Source organism: Lutjanus erythropterus, chromosome 14, assembly GCF_056507025.1.
Source record: "Lutjanus erythropterus isolate fLutEry1 chromosome 14, fLutEry1.hap2, whole genome shotgun sequence".
NCBI classification, from domain to species: Eukaryota; Metazoa; Chordata; class Actinopteri; order Lutjaniformes; family Lutjanidae; genus Lutjanus; species Lutjanus erythropterus.
Window position 1 is genome coordinate 28,205,257 of NC_139330.1, and position 19,856 is coordinate 28,225,112.

Sequence of the window (19,856 nt, forward strand, 5' to 3'; positions counted from 1 at the left end):
GACTCTTACAGTTTGTTAATAATGATCAAACTGCATGTGCAATTTGGCAACGGAAGTATGGCGGCCCACAACAGTTTGTCAGTGGCCCACCGTAAACATGCGTGTGCGCAATGGCCACACATTTTGGTGATTCTGGTGCTGGTAAAATGTTTAATTCAACGTTTGCAGTTTGATAACTCGTCTGGATGACTGGGGTTGACCGCTACTTCTGTTGCCGAAATGTTTGCGCAACTTTTCGATGACGTCTGCTGTAAAAGGGCGTGTAATGCAGATCTGTCTGTCTGCTACTGTTAACTAAGACTCCAGTCTGCAGTGTAGTTCAGACTTCACTGATAAACCAGAGACCCACACAGATCAAAAGATCGGCTTTGCAAATGTCTTAGAGGGAAGAAACTCAACATGTTTGTGAGACCTTAAAGGTATACGGTTTGAGTTATGGTGACAGACGTACATCCTAGATTGTTGTGCAACATGAAGAGTGCATTTCTACAGTTTATCTTGCAATAATTTAGGTAACGGTCAACAATCAAAGGCATGGTATTTTTTCAGAGTTGTTATGTCCCATCTCATATACACTGTGTTGGCATTTTCAATCTCATGGCTCTACTAGTGTCATGGTGCCTGACGAAAAACACCGCCATTAACACAGTTCAGTTTGAATCCATCATCTGAACGCCTGCCAAGCGGTCTCACAGTGTTATAACAACATACTTTTGCCCTCACATTTGAGACTCTATCACTTGTCTTCACAGTCGCTCTCCCTGTTAGCTCGTATGCATGCTTTGCTTTCTTTTCATCTTTCCTCGGATATTTTTTTATTCCGCCCCCTTTTTTTTTTTTTTTTTCTTTTTGTTTCCCCGGTGAGCTCCACTTTTTTAAGTGTCATCTTGTTTTTGACAGAACTAACATCTAACTTCAGGGAAAATCTTTCACTCTCTTCACTCTTTATCTGTCTCAAAGTGTGTGTGCCTATATGTGTGTGTGTATGGGTAAAACTGTCATTTTAGACAGATAAGGGACAGACTAGTGACTTTGATGACAATTGAACACCACAGAGAAAGAAAAAAGCCTGAAGGACACTGACTGAAAATGTATTTTTTAAAACTATCACCCAATATTATTCTAAACAGTACTGACTACACTATAATTTATACTTTGTGGTTTTGTGTGCAATATGCAATGTATATGTTACTTAATGTAAACCACTTTGTATCATTCTTTTTTAAAGAACTATGCCTATAAATCACCTTTAAAGGAGTATTCTGCCATGTATTTAGTGTAATAAAACATAAAATGACCATGATACAACATCAGAGGTTAAGGAAACATGTTAAGTTGAAATACTCACATTACAGCCCTGCTGTCCACCTTTGAAGTTTTTAATCCAGGCCAGAATAACTTTTTTTGTATGCTTATTTCACGTTAATTAGAGTTCAAAATAGTGCCGTATGTTTGCCAACTGAGTTAGTGTCTGTTTATGAGGCATAAGAAATCAGTACTTATTTTGTAGAAGGTATAGATGTTTATAACTGTTAAACTGAGCAATATGTTAATGGAGTCTGGCAGACGGTGAGTCCAGTTGCATGCGTCCTGCCAGGCCAAGCTTCCCTGAGTCTGGGGAGGAGGGGGCAGGGGGAAACAACCCAAATCAACCATAGACTGTGTACTAAAAAGGATTTTAACCTATTTAATATACAGTCTATGACTCCAACTCATAATTTGTACTGCATTACTGCTCCTTTCACATCGCTACATATTGCTCCTTTAAACTGCGTTACACTTTGTCAAGTTGACTTGGGCAGAGGCAGAGATGTATGTGCGTATGTAGAAAAAAGGAACAAAAGAGGAAATAACAAAGAGTGAGAATTTGTCCTCATGTCGGCTGTCTGTTTTCTTTCTGAAGACGAGGAGACATGTGCGGGAGTGATGGTTGTCCCGCAAACAAACAAAACAAAACGTCACAAAAATGATGGAAACTCTCTTGTTTACACATCTTATTTCCTCTCCCCCTCTGTGTCTCCCTGTCATTCTGTCTTTTCAAAAAATCCTCATGCTCTTGGCCTACTTTCTTAAAAAAAAAAAAAAAAAAAAACACTTTGGCACTAAAAATTGCATCCTCGCTCCACTCATGACATGTAAGGAAACGGGTGATATTCCCCCACTGGTGGTTTGACTGGAAGAATACCACTGGGAGCCGAACATCAAGGAGTGGAGAACTGAGAGAGAGACAGGGAGAGAAGAAGAAGGAGGAGGGAGAGAGGCGCATGTCTAACATGACAGATCTTTCTTAACAGTGCTATATCTGCCTGAAGGGGACGCTTTCATCATTAACACCTACAATGCTTTTGCCATAAGCATATTCAAAGAGTAGACAAAATAACATGGAGTGCCCAAATCACCATTACAAACACTGCTGCAGTGGTGGTCAAACTGGGGTCAAGAGCTGTTATAAAGGTAATAAATGTTGTTAATTGAGTTATTTTGAAGGCCCAGTTAAAAACTGAAAAACATCATTTTCTCAGTTATCATGATAGTGGTCATGAATTTTATTTGTGGTGCACTAAAAACTAAACAGCAATGTGTCTTTTCATTCTCCATCGTGAGCGATGTTTTTGGTAGGAAGAAATTTCCCAATAGAAAGTGTTTTCAAATGTCAGTTTATAATGCTTTGAGTGCCACTGACCTTTGAGTGAACTTACCTTTCAAAGCTACTTTTGATTACTTATTTATAGACTGGTAAATTATTTTAGGTTTTACAAGTATTGCAATTGACATCTGCAGGGTGTAACAAAGCATTTACCTCAACAAATGAAAAACCTTCAGAACTGATTATTCAGCCTATCCAGAAAACTGTAGAGCAGCACGCAGTGACGAAATGTAGCTACGACGGCCCCACCCTACACGATTACAATGAGCCCTGGTGCCTGATAGTGACTACCTTTGAAGTACGAACACACAAGCACACCCTGTTAGGCGTAGATATGTAAATTTGACCAACAATGTGTTGCATTTTACAGTCGAAAGGGTTATTTATATTGGGAAAGTATAGACAAGTCAAAGAGAAAGCTATCAGAATCATGATTGATACTATTTTATTTATTTATATATATATTTATATATATTATATATTTATTTTTTCTTATATTACATGCCAATGGTGTTATTTATTCATTTATTTAATATTGATATTATCAATATTATTATTAGTAGTATTTTCAATTACTCCTTTGTGGATAGTATGAACTGCCATGCAAGGAAGGGCGGGATGGTGTGGAGGATGGGATAATAAAGGACACAATTGATTGTAATGCCTTTTTTTTTTTTGGTTGGTGTCATTGTGTTACCCCTGTACTTCTAAATATAATAAAGTAAATTAATTAATTTAAAAAATGAAAAAAAATTGATAATGGACACCATTACATACATCAGTGTTTCCCAAACCTGCTCCTCAGGGCCCACTGTCCTGCATGTTTTAGATGTTTCTCTGCTTCAACACACCTGATTCAAATGATCAGGTTGTTGTCAGGTTTCTGCAGAGGCTTGATGACGAGCTGATCATGTGAATCAGGTGTGTTGGAGCAGAGAAACATCTAAAACATGCAGGACAGTGGGCCCTGAGGACCAGGATTGGGAAACACTGACATACATATTACCCAGCAATCATAATAGCATATTTTCATTTAGGTTAATATAAGTTTATATTGTTTATATATTGTTTATTTGTTTAGTTTTTATAGTTTATTTAGACAGTGGTTCTCAAACTGTGGCATGTGCCCCACTCTTGGGGCACAGATAGAGCTGCAGGTGGGGTCGGGATGACTAGCTGGAACTATGGGATGATCTATGTGCTGATGCTATGCTAACCTTTATTTTTACTAAAATTGGAACCTTCCCCAGTTATTGTTAATCCTTGATTAAAAAAAAAAAGTGGAAAAAAGTAAAAAAAAAAAAAAAAAAACTGCTCTTCTTTGAATACAGATGTATTTCTGAGGTAGCAATCTGAATCACTTGCAAGGAGCAAGTCTTACTGAAGACCTAACCTGGTCACAAGCTTGATTTACATGAAGGGTTAAGTATGTTTTCGGAAATTGAAATGGGAGCAGAACCAACAAAGTGTTGAACCGACTTTCATTTGGTGACTTTTGTTGCAACAATTATCATTCCACACATTGTTATCTGCAAGCACCAGGCAGCGCACACACGTGTAATCAAAAGAGCAACAGACTGCACTGTGAAATCTGACCTGTCCATTTGGTGCTTTGGCATTGTGCCTAATTATCACATAAAATTTCCCATAGACTATTCAAGCATTATACACTCTTACATTTAGCAACTATTCTAAAATAATTCTTCCTTTCCACGATCCTTTATCTGATGAGGCAGTCATGGAACAAGAATAGCAAGAAAAGCTGCAGTTTTCCTGGTTAAAAAATCTTTATTTTAGCTCCCTTTTTTCAAAATCTCTCAGTCTTAACTGGTAAAGAGAATGATTACAGGTCTTGGGGCTGAAATGAGTCTTTCTTGCTGCCGTTTGGCCGGTGCTTGCATCATCAGGTGTAGGATTTTGGGTGGTGAACAGAGCCTGCCTACGAGATACAGAGAGTATTGACAAGTGCAGCGGAGTATAAAGGCATGTCATAATATGACAAAAGCATAGAGATAAGGTTGAAAAACTGTGAAGTGGTTCCTTAAATGATGAGAAGAGGCGTAAGAATCCTCCGTGTGTCCTTGGTAAATCATTTGATCCAAAGCGTAGCCTACAATTAGCACACTATTTCATGTACAAAAGAGAGCTGAATGAAAACCCAATGAAGTTATCAAAAAGAAATGTAAAAAAAAATGTAATTACACGAATCAAAAGGATGGTAGAAAATATTTTTCTCATTGAAAAAGATAGATAAAGATGACTAGATTGAAAATTTAAACTTGTTAAGACCAAGACAACAGTGCAGTGGTTCTTACTGAATCACAGACAACTCCAGTTTTATGGGAAAAGCTAGATCAGATAAGAAAGAAAGCTTAGTTTCCATTTTATTAAATACTTTTTCCCAAGAAGATGTCTTAGAGAAATTTTGCTTCTTCTAAAAATGTTATTCTTCAGGTGAACTCCTCTTGTCAAGCTGTATATTTAAGCATGTATGGTGTTGCTAAATTGCAGTCTGCATTAATTTTGACTGCGCAGTTATTATTATTATTATTATGTTTGCAGACCCCAGGACAGCAGGACTAAAGAGCTGTGTTGTACTCTAGTTAACTCTGGACTGACTGTGCTTGTAACAGATAATAAACATATAATCTGGACTCAATTATCTCCAAGGGTCTTAACATTTCTAAGGCTGTGGTGACTGATGTTGCCCTTTCTGAACACCCCTGTGTTTCCTTTGAGATGACTATCTCAGTGCACACAAATGTTTAAAGTTATAATTCATTCAGACTCTCTCTTGGGTCTCAGTCAGTGATCTAGTGGGTAATTTCAGCTCTAAAATTACGATATTGTCCCAACTGAGGTGACGATTGTCTCAGGTTAGAAAGGAGCATCGTAATGGTAAATACCGAAAAGCAAGAGTGGCGAAAAAGCTGAATGCAGCTTTTGAAAAACAGATCTCCATGCTGATTATCACATTTATAAAGACAGACTTTGCACTTTTTTAATTTAGAACTGAAAAATTCAAGGCAGCTGTCTTCTCTGACATCATTACCAACAGTTAATGCATGTGTCTTATTTGTTGTTTACATGCTGACCAATGCTCCTCAATTCACTAAGTACTGCAATTAATATGCCTTGTTCTCCTCTGACAACATTCAGGAACCTCACAGTATTGTGTTCAGAACCCATATCGGCTATGGTTCTGTCTTGCGTCCACTGAAAAGCATGACACAGTCTCATCTTATCAGCTATAAAACCTTGGAAGAAATTGAGCAATTCAGCATCTGAAATCCGCCTCCTGTAGCCTTGATGTTCTGTCTGCAGATTGAGTGTTTTCAAAAGCATGGCGTCAGACCTTCTGCAAAAGGTCAGTCCTTCTCCACTATAATAACCTGAGGTTACTACCCACAAGCCCTGAGATCTGCTGCTGTTATTAAGACACTCTTAAAAAGACCAGTCTAGACACCTCGCTAATGAACAATTACAGGCCCATTTAAACCTCCCATTGGTAAGTACAGTAAAAATCACTGAAAAGGCCATTTTTCAGCAGATGGACATCTTTCTGGCTTCCTGGTTTTCTAGTCAGGACTTTGACCACATCACAGCACAGAGACTGCTTTTGTTAAAGTTTTGAGTGGTATCCACTTAAACAGAGACATGAGAAGGTTTCAAATTAGTATTATTGGATCTTAGTGCATCATTCAACACAACAAACAGTATGACTGACTGTATCCTGAATCCTACTTGAATTATTACAAATGGAGTCAGCTAAGCATCAATTATCAGGCCTTGTCTGTTCAAGATCTACATGCTGCCAGTAACACTGATTATAGAAAACAACCAAATATCTTCTGTTCTTCTTCTCTTTACCATAATTATGCAGATGACACAGATTTATATTACTATATCAGCAAGTGACATATATTCAGCCAGATATCTTGGTGTAATTATGGACTAAGACAGGTTTTAGGCTTTCTACCTACTGCAGCTTTAGGAACCTTTCAAGAATGAAAAGTTTCAGCAGGATTTTAAAAAAAAATTGTCCTTGTGTATATCTTTGGTTGGCAGAACCACTGCAATGCTGTCTTCAAAAAAGAAAAAAAACTTTTATCTTTCTAAAAAGTCAGTCATATATTTGTGCTGGCTTTCAATGCACCATATAATTGACTTCAAATTATTACTGAATGGTTTAGGGCCAAAATGTTTTTCATGCACCACATATCTGGAACAGAAAACAACTGAGGTCGGCTGTATTTGGGCTTACTTATTTTTGATTGCACTGTAATTTTTATCTGTTATATTCTATTCATCTTATTTTTCATCTAACATTTAAATGTCTTTTTTTTACATTATATTGTACTTATTTTCTTAATGGCTTTTATGTATTTGAATTACCTTGCTGTTGAATGTGCGATACAAATAAACTTACCTTGGCCTGCCTCACTTAAATTCTACTCCATGAGCCAAAAAGTTATTATTGCAAGGAATTGGTTGGACAAATTGGTTTGTAAGTGTTCTCACCTTGTAACCATTTGTATTTAACATGCATCTCATCCTAATTAAAAAATATTTTCTACATGCAAGACTGCTAAAATCTTACACAAACAGGGAGAAGCAGTTTTACTTCAGAATACTCTACACCCACATTAATCTGCCTAAGAACAATGTTTCCATGCTTATTACTGCACAAGCCAATCACTAAATAAATTCAGCATGTATTTTCAGTCATGATTCATTAGTCGCGCTGCAACACATTCGTTAATCGCCTCACCATCACATAAAAGGCTGTTAGAAAAGCTTTATGTAAATGTCAGTCTGTAAATTTCAGCACAGTGATCAAAATGGGTTAATGGTTTCACAGACTACCTCACTATGCTGTTGCATCAGAAGCATCATTCATTTCCTGTGAAAACCTGCATTTCCTTAGTTTTACCTCATCCTTAGCAGTTGTTGTGGGTATAAGGGGTGTTGTAGGTATGTTGGGTCAAACACACTGGGATTATATAGCAAAAATACATATCTGAGCGTATGTATTCACGCTGTTATATTTCTGTTCCACTTAGGAAATGAAAGATAGAAAGTTAAGATAATTAGCTTCCACTTTTTATGTTGGTAACATTAGCACTGAACCCCACACAGCGTTTTGTCCCACATTATACTCAGGAGGGGGGTCTAGCTAGTGTTAGCTGGAAAATGATCAGACTGTCAAAACTCAAGACTGTTTTCCCGAGAGAAATAAAATAATCAGTTTGTTCAGCTAGTGCCCAGAAACTACATAATATGTTTATGTATGGGGATTGTTTTGTGCCTCTACAAAAATCCTCATTTAGACAAGCAGCTTTTTCTGTCCGAGGAATCAACATGTGGAATTCCTTACCTACAGAACTCAAACTCCTGATTTGGATCACTTCAAAATGAAACAATTTCTGAAGAGTGGATCAGCCATGTAGTCATGAATAATCTGGTGCTTCTTGTTTTATTGTGTTATAGTTTGTGTCTTGTATTATCATTCTCTCTGCCAGGGGATCATGCGATCACTGTGTGTATGAGCGTGTGCGTGATCGAGTGTGTGCATGCGTGATGAGCAGACCCACATCTTGTCTGGACCTGATCTCAAACACTAAAACAGGAATGATCAGTCTAATGTTTTTCATGCACATTCATTACTCAATGCTGAAGGACCTATGTGATTAACAATTTTTGAAAAACCTTGAAGACCAAAATCAGTTTGAAATCTTGTTTCAGCTCAGGAACAATGTGTGTGGGGGTCATGGTAATATTTTGCCTCGCAAGGCAGCTGGATTTGCGAGAACTCAAGATCATGCAAGAACCCATTTTGCCAGGCTTCAGGATATCCAAAGGTGGTGTGAGCCATCCTCAAACAGACAATGGCAGCTTGTGATGAGATTAGCATAGATACTGTGATAGCATCATTTATTTCAGAACTGAAGAGTCTTTCTTCACTGAAGAAAGAGCAAAGAGCAGCACTGACAGCTTTAATCCATGGAAAAAATGTTCTTCTGGCTGGCTTCAGTTAGGGTGAGTTTGTTTTGTGTTTTTGAAAGCACCTGCCCTTTTCCAAATTATTTCTATGGACAGCTTCCCAGACGCTTCTGCATAACAAGCCATCTGGCATGTCAGTTTAGATAATATGGCAGAGCTTTGCAAATCTCTGTTGGTTATATCAGGCATTGCAGTAGGTGCTTCACCATCAGTTCTGTATGTATTTATTGTGAATTGGATTTTTGTACCATCTTTTGTGTAGTGTGTTGTTGATTCTTATGTACTTTAAAGGCCCGTCTAGGGACAGGCATTACAAACTAGCTTAGGCCATAAATACTGTGGTGTGTGGCATTGGTTATGTTATACAGTACTTGTCCCTGTACAAATAAACATTACGCAAGATAAATAAACATTCAAGTGACAAAGCCCTCTAGAGACCGTAGTAATAGTGATGGAAGTCATTACAGTCCACAGAAGGAGGAGGTCATGGGGTAGATGGATGTGTCAACAAAACACTGGATGATAACACAGGAGACTGCTGTTCGTTTCCTTTTCCGTCCATGTTGGTTGCTTTTAAATCATGAAGACAACTGTTCCCAAACCTTAATCATAGCATTGCCACATCATAGAACATTTATAATTTATTTTACAACAGTGACCGTTTTTGAAGGCTCAGAAAAATAATGTCATCCTGTCACTTTATTAAAAAAAAAGTTTGCCCATGCCCTGCATAGAAGTTCCCGCAAACGTCTATGCAGGGCATGGGCAAACTTTTTTTTTAATAAAGTTCCATGTCACACTACAGTGAAGAACTTAAAAAGTCATTATTCATGATGAATTTCTAAAAACACAGACAATACTTGTACACATTAAAATAGTGCTTGGATACAACCAACATGTAGCAGCATAAACAGCCTTATTTTGTTGTTTAATTTGGGAGACTTGTTCCAAAACTCAGAGCAACAGGTAGTCTTCCATATGTAACACTGCAGAAGCTACACCATGACTTGAGCAACAACATATAGAAATATAAAGAGTAACACACCACGAGGAATGTCCAAACAGATGGGACTGAGCAACAGCTAATAACACTTGCTCATGATCTCAATAGACATCAGTAAAGAATTTTCTTGGTACAACTCTTTTTTTCCTCAGCTAAAATTACACAGAACACAATAGAGCGACAGAAACCAGCTCACAATAACCCCCAAGCCAGAATGTTCTCCTCTCACTGAGGTTCTGTAATGACTTGTAAGATCAACAAAATGCCTTTAAGATGTTATGGCCCAGGATGCACCATCCACAGGAGGAAAACAGAGACTAACAAAAGACTTAGGCTGTTCTGCCTGGCTGCCTCAGGCAAACTGTGGGTGCCCTTCATCACAACAAACAATTTAGAACAGATCAGATGGAGCTGCATATGTATGGTTTGGTGTTTGTGTCTAAAAAAAAGGCAGAACTTTCCAGCTTTGCCTTGGTCTGTCAGTCAGCTCTATGTAGAAGTTCACTGTGTAAGTTATGTATCTATAAAGCTCTCCGCCTGCCTTTGGCTGTTTGTGTTTCTGACGAACTGTAATTGAGGATAATGGAGTGTAAATTTTAAGTACACTGCCTAGATTTACTTAAGGTGTGTGTGTCATAGCCTATAAAATGAAAGGATTTCAAGTTGAACTAAGAACTAACACTGGTCTGCAGCTAAATACTGTACTGTTGCTATTCACCTGTTTACCTGTATTTGTACTTAGTTTTCTGTTATCCAAAATTTCCAATCCAATTTGGGTCACTAATTATAAATGTTGATTTGCAAATGACCTGTGTTCAGTTGCATAAACCATCTTAAGTTTCAAACTTAAGTTTGTCCCTCAAGCAAAATAATTCCCTGAGTTGTTCACTTGCATAAAGTCTACCTGTCCATATGCTTAGTCCAGTTAATTTTTACTTCATTTTATTTTAATCATTTTAGTTAATGGGCCAGTCTAATTCTGTCTCAAGAGACAAAACCATTGATTGCATAATAACATATTAATAACACCTCCAAATATTTCCAGTTTTTAAGTGATAAGAAGAAAATTGTAAAAACAAATTTGAAAATGTTCACAGTTAATGAGCCATCCATTTCCAAACAGACAATGAACAATGTCTCCGTTTTTTCCACATTCAGTCAGTCTATTGTTATTACATGTGCATTACATAATACAGATCACAGTGGATCTACAAATGCACAAAGCATTTATGTATTTTGGGAGTGAACAGCAAATTCTAGCTTGTTGAGCTCTTGAGATTCTATTTATTTGCCAGACATTTCCACTCCTGTGGCTTCACCACCCAACTGAAGTGGAGGCTAATGAGGATGAGGGTTAAGTTATCCCCCGCCTTACAAACAATTTACAGATCTAACATTTTGGCACACAGGGTTCCACCAAAAATGTTTTAAGATAGAATTTGGATATGGTTTTTTTTTTTTCCTAGAGTTGCTGACTGATGATATTTTTCACAATATTCAATACCTTTAAATATGAGAGAGGTTTTATTTTGGTGGAGATTAGATTCTTTCGGTCCTATGTTTGATACTCCTGCTTTTGACTAGAGCCAGAGATATACTGTGCTGGCCGCTTGACCACGTATTTACACAACACACAATTAGCATTCCAAACCGATGCAGGGCTCCAAACTGACGCTGGCCATGAAAAGACAGCCACGGTATGTATGCAAATGCACAGTAAAAAGCAAGTACATCTGCACCCTAAGGCTCAGCAGTCACTTTCATAATGTGCACTTAGTTACCATGATTCCACAAAAAAAGAAAGACAAACCGGACAGGAGATGATAATTGTTCTCTTCAAACAATATGGAAAGATCTATGAAAATGTTACTGTGACAGCAAGGGAGGAACTGACCAAACATCAGTGAAAACTGGCAAGTTTCAAAAAAATAATACAGCTAATGTGAATGTATGAGACAGAATTAGCTTGATGTTTGGCTAGCTACAAAAGTGCAACCGCAAACATCAAACCTATACTCTCTAACAAGTTGCACATGATTCATGGTATGGAGTGGATTTTCCCTGTCCCTTAAAATGCGTCTTGTGTCTGGAAAGACCTTCTAGCAATGCATTAAGGAATATTTAAGTATCTATGGGCAAACATTTAGAGATTAAAGGATTTTCCCTTACAACATACTAAGGAAATCCTTATGATAGTTTTATGCAACTCATTTCTTTCATAAGGCATCCTTAGTTGAAAATTTAAAGTGGTTTTATGCAACCAGGCAGTGGAGATTTACTGTAATAAAGTAAGAGCATATGACTGCTCTGTCCAGTGGGTGTTTTTATTTATTCCATCACAGTCTATAAATAAAAGCAGAAATAAATCTGTAATAAAATGTGAAGCACTTTGCACTTTTGTTGTGAAAATGGAGTCATGGCAAACAAAGGAAAACGCCTCACACTCCCATGACCTCAGTTAAAAAAAAACGTCATTTCAGTTTTTACCAGCTTGAATTGTTATGACACACAGATCCGGAGAGATGGGACATTAACCCCTACTGTGTGCGTGTGTGTGAATGATTTTGTGTGACTGTACAATGCTTGCTTATGTGTGTGTGTGTGCATGTGTAAATAGACAAAGATCCCTGAGGACAAATGATGAGGAGATGATATCTTGTGAAGTGTGCCCTTTAAAAATAGCAGGGTCGCTGTCAACATTACTCGGCTCTGGATGAGCTCTCTGTTTCTGCGTGTGTGTGTTTGTGTGTACGCGCCTGCATGCTACCATGATCTGTGTGCACTATTGTGTGTGTGTTTGCGAGCGCATGCATTCCTCCACTGTATTTGCCCGACTTTTCTGCGTGTGTGTAGGCAAGTAACAGCTATTAGGATCTGTCATCATGCATGACTGAGCTCTACATGACCTATGTGTGTGTTTGTGTGTGTGTGTGCGTGCTAATAAACGTGTGTGTCTGCAGAGAGGTATGAGGTGCATTTAACCAGAGCTTCTGTGACTGATGTACATGGTAATGTGAAATACTGCCTCGGGGTGACACAGACAGAGAGAAAGACTGAAAAAGATAGAGGGTTATGGGTAATAAAAGAGAAAGATGATGAAACAGAGGAGCAGATAAAACAAATAGTACAAGCTTTTTTTCATTTATAGTATATAAAATGTAATTCAATGCACCTCCTCTAATCTGAACTCCTTACCTTTTCTTTCACATCGTGTCTGTTACTAAACTTTTTGATTTATAATAATAAATGCATTAAAAATGTTGGATGTATTACCATTCCACTATTGTCAAATCAAAATATTCTCTCTCCTGGAACTAAAAAAAACTTGTTTTGCTAATCTTTTTATTCATATACTGTTCTTGTTTGCAGCATTTTATGTCTTGCCCTTACAGGTCACTACTGACTGATGTATTCTCTGCTCTTTTACAGTTTTCAGTCAACATTAAGTGCTTTTTGGCACATTTTTTTTATGACTAGCTATACTGAGGAAGTTAAGCTAAGAAAACAATGACACAAATAACAACAGCAAATTGAAAGAAACTCACTAATTGCATCCCTCACAAAAGAAACACCACTGTTACCATCGTAACAGCATCTTGGGTTTGCTGAATTGACCCTTCATTAAGGACCACCCACCTTAGTTACTGTTGCTACACCCGCCAAACTTTTCTATTTTCGCACAGCATTTACGCAGTTTATGGGGATAACGGTGGCAGACTTCACATCAAAAGCAGGAGTAGTTGTTGAAACACAAGGTCTTTGGTTCTGTAGAGGTGTAAATAAAAGTAGCTTCTTATTTCTAGGTGATGATAAATTAGCTGGCTGATGTAAGCTACTGCTAACTCCTTGAGTCAGCTGAGAAATCTCCAGCTGATGTTTTAATGTTTCCACCTGACACATTTTAAAACAAGAACCCTGTAAAAGTGAAAATGTAAACTTACCTAACAGCTACATACATGATATAACATTAATGCTAACAGACTGAGGCTAAAGCTAGTTTACATCTCCGCAAACACTAGTCAGCTGGTGAAATACAGCAGGTATATCTACATGATAGATGACAGAAATACACTCATTAACATAGGGAAAGGACTTGATTAGTGCAGCGGACCTTGAGATGGTGATCCAGCCAGAATAAGAGCTAAACTAACCCAGCTTAGACCTGAGACAGCATGCCAGAGTGAGATGCATCATCGTCGACCCACTTTATTTGTGCATCAGCCCACATCCTCCTCCTCAAATCCCCAGCATAACACATGGAGATGCAAGAAGTTTGGCTGGAGGTAAAGTTACTGCAGCTTGTAAGCTAGAATTAATTAGCCAGACATGCTAGACTACGAAAAGACGCAACCATTCAGATTCATAGAACACCAAAAGCTTGCCCGCCCTAGTTATGATTGCTAACCTATGATTGGACAGTTGCTGTATTGAGGCAGGACTTAGCAAAGGGTCAATCGAGCAGGTTTAATAAGACAAGAATAAACGGGACATGGTGACGCAGGGCAATAATCAGCAGCAGCAGTTTCTTTTTATTTTCTCTTCCTCGTGTCAAAACCAGAATTTTGCCAACAACTTCGTCCTTACAGCAACTCTGAGGGGAAATGCTACCTCAAAGACAGACAAATCACAATGTTACAATGTTAGATGGTTCACTGGTCAACAACTGTCAGCCATCATGATGGACAACGGTCCAACTCAATTGTCCAGCTGTGCAAAGATGGGAAAGTATGGTTGCATTCAGACTCTTTAATCTTTTAAATGATGCCATGGTACTGAGTTTTGCTTTCTTTCAGTCCTTACACCAAACAACATTTCAAGTGGTTTTACTGTCACAGACAAATTTCCAATGTCAGAATAAAACCATGAGAGTTGGTACACCACCTAAGTCATTAGAAGGGTTAGGGTTAACAACTGCAGCGAGACTGTGGGGATAACTGACTGTTAAAAAAAATGGGCTTTCAGTCCAGTGGGACATTTTACGGACTATTGGTGTTTTGGAATTTGTTTTGGAATGATGGGATCTCAGAGCAATGGGCATTTGTTTTCAGGACAATAGGCTGCCAGACAAATCACCTTTCAGTTCAATTGGACCTTTTTTTTTTTTTTTTTTGTAGCACTGAAGTTTTGGAATAATGGGCCAATAAAAAAAAGTTGAATCTGGCTCAAGTATTGCTACAAAAAAATGCAACGTCATCCAGAAAGGAAATGTGGTGGCCAATTAAACACTTGTTAGAAGCACACATTCCTGTTAGATTATTTTGTCATGTGAATGCCATATTTTCTCGGTTTGCATGCTTGCAAATGACTTCTGTGCTTTACATGTTAGGCTTATCACATTAAAATGTCTGCAATAAAACTGACAAATGGGAATAGAGTCACAGGCCTGGAGACAAGCTATTTGACGCTGACTATTTTATATATGTAATGCAAAGGGCTGTGAAAATTGTATTAGAGTTTTGACCTGGTAGTGGCACTAGATGAAATGTAAAAGCTACTACAAGGAACTTTTCTACTTTGCTGGCCCATGTAGACAAAAACAGTTGTTTCCACTGCCACAACCACCAAATACAATGTCAAAAATAATCCAACCTGGTGGCAGACAGTAAGAGTAATTATATAAAAATGGACAATCTTCATTCGGATGCTCTTGTTTGCTTATGTTGGTCATATAGAGGCATCAGTAACAAATTGTAGCTGTTTCATGACCTCCTTGTAGTGGCTTTAAGTTAAAGGATCAGAAAATGATTACAACTGAGGAAGTTAATGCGTGTGTGAAATTTCAGGTCAATCCATTCAATACTGGCATTTTTCATTAAAAAAGACAACTGTCAACCTCATGGTGGAACTAGAGATCAGCAAAGTCAGTAGGGACCATAAATGTCTGTACAAAATTTCATGGCAATCCATCAAATAGTTATTGAGATATATAAGTCTGGACTGTAATGGTATAGACTGAGAGACTGACGTTTACCATACCACTAACATGGTTAAAAATCTGGTTTTTATTTCACCGAGGCAGTTAAATGCAGTTTAAATGGCAGTTTTAAGATCTGATTAGAAAGGAGCACAGGAGGTGTGGAACACTCAAGAGAAATATGGAGGTAAAGGAGCGAGGAGGGGAGGTGAGAGGAGGAGGAGGGAGGGGCTGAAGGACAGAGGAATCTGTCTCTGTTACACACACGCACACACAACAGATAATTCATATGCAACACCCCCATTAAAATCTAGAGATAACGACCTACAAATTTCTCCCAAACGGACTCTCCACCCTGCTGCCGCGTCTTGTTTCACTCCCCCATCTCTCCTTTTCTCTCCCACCTGTCTGTCTCATATTGCTCCTGTCTTTCATCACTCCCTCTGCTCCGTGGCCGAAACCTATCAGAGGTTGAATCAATGACGAGATGTCTGAGGGTATCTCTGTGTGTCTTTGGGTGCGTGTGTGTATCTTAGATCTGAGTGAGTGAAAATGTGTGTATGCCTGCAAAGAAATCTGTGCATATGTGTATTTCTCCCTCATTATGGCGAGATTTTGTGATTGTGCGGTTTAATGTGCTCTGCCTAGCTCTCATCTCCGTATTTCATGTATCGAAAAATGTGAAAAAACACATTTACAAGTGTGTGTGTGCATGTGTTTTTGTGTGTGTGTGTGTGAGAGAGAGTTTCCTTGAGGATGCTAACTAGTGGATGCTAAATAATGCAGCATTCTGCCGAATGCCTCTCCTCCCCAACAACATCCCCATTAGTGATTCGGGGTTTGAAAATGTTAATGCTTTTAACACAGTCACTCCTCATTCACATCAAACTGGAGAAAATAGCAGGAGTGGAGAGGCTCGCACATACAGTAGACACAAACATGGACGGAGGCTTAACCACGTAGACAGACTCGTACCAGACCACAGAACATATACAGAGAGACACAGACATGCAAAGATACTCAGAGAAACATAGAAACTGACACGTACATGCTAACATGTGAGCCAGACACACAGCTGGCTGAGAGAGGAGAGGGTTAGAAGAACAGGCCCTTTGATCATCTTCTTTGTTATTATTCAATAGTCCATACTGTCTAATCAAATCTCTTTGCTGTTTTCTGCTGAATGTTTCTATAGACCTTTTTCACAGCAGCCATTTTCAAATGAAATAGTGGGATAATCACAGGGATTACCAGTGACATGATAATTACGTCAAACAGAGTCAGGGAGCTGCTATTGTGCATTTTGGCTCACTGGAAAGGCTCTGGTACACGAAATGGAACTGGACCTTAATTGGTATTAAAACAATGACAAAAGAAGTAGTTTGATGACATCATGAAGCAGTGTGGGATCATGGGAGTTGTCATCTCCTCTTTTATGATGTGGCTTTGTTAAATGTGTGTCAAATTCATATTATTCATATTTGGCTGATTTTGGAGGCCCTTGTGGACAGAAATGGTAGTGTTTCCTCCACCATAACCACAAAATGTAACGTCAAGTTGTCTTCTTTTTGGTAATGTACAACTCACTGTAACTTTGCCTGAGAAAATATAAACACTAAAAACTATACAGAAATGAACTTCTTCTCTTGTATAGTCTCATTTGCTTATGTGTGTCAAATAGCAGCATCAATATTAAATTGAGACTGTTTCATAATCATTTAAAAACTCATTGTTGCTTGTTATTATTCTAGAAAAAAATAATTTCCAAAATTCCAAAATGTAACGCAGCAAGAACAACTTTTTATTTATCTCTGCAAGTACATTTATACACTATACTTAATTTTAATATCATAATATTCTTATATATACTTGTTATTGCTATTCAAGATGATTCCCTTCTGTTTTTCAGTTTCTTATTGCTCAGTGCCGCCCAGTTAAAGGGAGGTGGTTCAGTTCAAAAATATTTAGTTTAGTTCAACATAAATGGAGAAAGATGCAGAGTACAGTATGAGGATGTGGAAATATATTTCAAGGTATAATGGGCAATATTTTCCTAAAAAAACAATGCATAGAGTCTAAGAGAATAATTTCTCATTATTTTGCAGTGATCAGGACATTTTACCAACCTAAAATTTTATTACTGGTGCATTTACAAACAGCTTGGACAAGTCATACTGATTCTACCTTTAATTATATGCCAATATAAAATCAATTTGGTGCTTTGAAGACACAATAATTTCATTGCCAAAGAATATTATGGTTCTCTATCTGAATACAGATCATGTTGTCAGTTGAACAGAAATAGATAATGTAGTGTTTACCCTATGCTATTTCATATCAATATGGCTGCCATGAAAAAAGGTCTACTGTGCCATTTTTAATTATCTGTAATTTATGCCACCATTTTTACCGGGCGTCTACCAGTATCTCAAAAGAGAGAATTTCCTGGTGAAGTAAATGAAAATGAAGCTGTAAAATAATAGAAAATAAACAACTGCTGGCTTAAAAGAGTTGCACATGTGACCTGGAAGGTCTTCAAGTTGAAGCTAAAGAAGCAGATTGTCCTATTCCCTGGACAGTCACTTCTCTGCTGGCAGAGAGAGGAAATAGACATGCGTGTGCTTCCTCTGATACACACAATGTCATCAGCCACTTCTCCTGCTACTGTGGAGGTTTCCCAAGAGATCATCATGTGCGTGGCAGGCCAAGATCCTGCTGACCCGCTGTAGGAAGTAGAGTAGTAACAAGGATGTGATCCCTTCACTGACCTCCTACCTGCAAACACTGCCAACAATTCAGGTTTAACAGTGTGTCTGCTGGATAACCTTATGACACCAAAACAAAAAGAGACACTGGGTTCTGTTCTAGTGCAGAATCATCAATGATGCCGATTGAAGGTCGGGTTTAGTTGTTTAGTCCACAAAACAACACTGCTGGAGTTTCACAGGAAAACAGTGTTAAAGAATCTCCCAAGCAGTTTAAGTGAATGGTGACCAGTTTTCAAATGTAAAAGAAAACAACTGGAAAAAAAAACATATAATGCTTCCATGCAGCTTGTCTGGTGTAATTCAAGTCTCCTAAAGCCCCAACATGCCGTTCAGTTGCACATGTACAACGTCACACCACACACGCAGTTTAGATGGTGTGTATGTGCACGTGAACGTGGCACCAAGCTAAAGATCAACAGTGAAGATTAAGGCCAAAAACAGATGTAAATGATGTCGTTTGAATCACTTTGCTATGTTGGGACTTTAGGAGACATCAGATGAGCAGTATGGATGCATTTTATGTGTTTGTTTTTTTTTACATAAAAGCAAAACACGACCTTCAATCAGCAGGGTGAGTAGATAATGACTGAATTTTCAGTTTTTGGGGGAACTATCCCTTTAACATATGACTCAATTTAACCATTAACCAGAAACATCTGCTCCTTTAAAAGATATTAAAGATTTCTTAAAACTCATAAACACTTATTCAATTTAGCATGTTTCCTGTCCTTTATGATTTAGTATAGCAAATATATTACATATTTGTCATATTTTTTTTGACACCTAGTATGATTTTTTACACAATAAAGGGTTAAATTTTGTCTATAAAAGATATTTTTATATGCGTGTTTTCACATCATAAAGTCCATGGGCCAGAGACACTAATGCACATGTAAATGGCTTAATTTGGCTTCATTTCCAGCGAGCCACACAATTCTGAAGCAAACCAATGAGCTTTTTTGGCATGTATGATTCATTTTTATTGGAATGAATGGCTGCTTTCTTGGTATCAGCTCCCATAATGCAGCAAGAGTATTTCCTAATGAAAACAGTGTCTGCACAACAGAAAATCATGGCGTTTATAGGAAATATGGTTAAATCACAAGTACTAAGAACTGTGCGAGATGCCAATCCACACTATCCACCATGGTGCCATTTGTTTACAATAATTCTATCAATGTGTTGTTTTAATCGAATTTAGAGACGTTTAAAAATTCTTTACATGGCACTTGCAACATCTTACAGCAGCAGCACCAGTGAGCAGCGCAGCTCAACACTTTGTTTACAGGCAAAGGGAGTGATGCTCGACTTCTGAAATGAGGCAATAGAAAACCAACTCACATTGCAGCACAGCGCATTAAAATGCAGAACCGTGAAACTGGCATTCGTTTTATTCTCCCTTGTTTGAATTTTGGGCAGCGCTCAGCAAACAAGGTGAAAAAGAATGAGCTCCCCCGATTTTAAATTTATAAAAAAAAAAAAAAAAAAAAGTGACAGAGAAAGACTTTATCTTTTCAAATG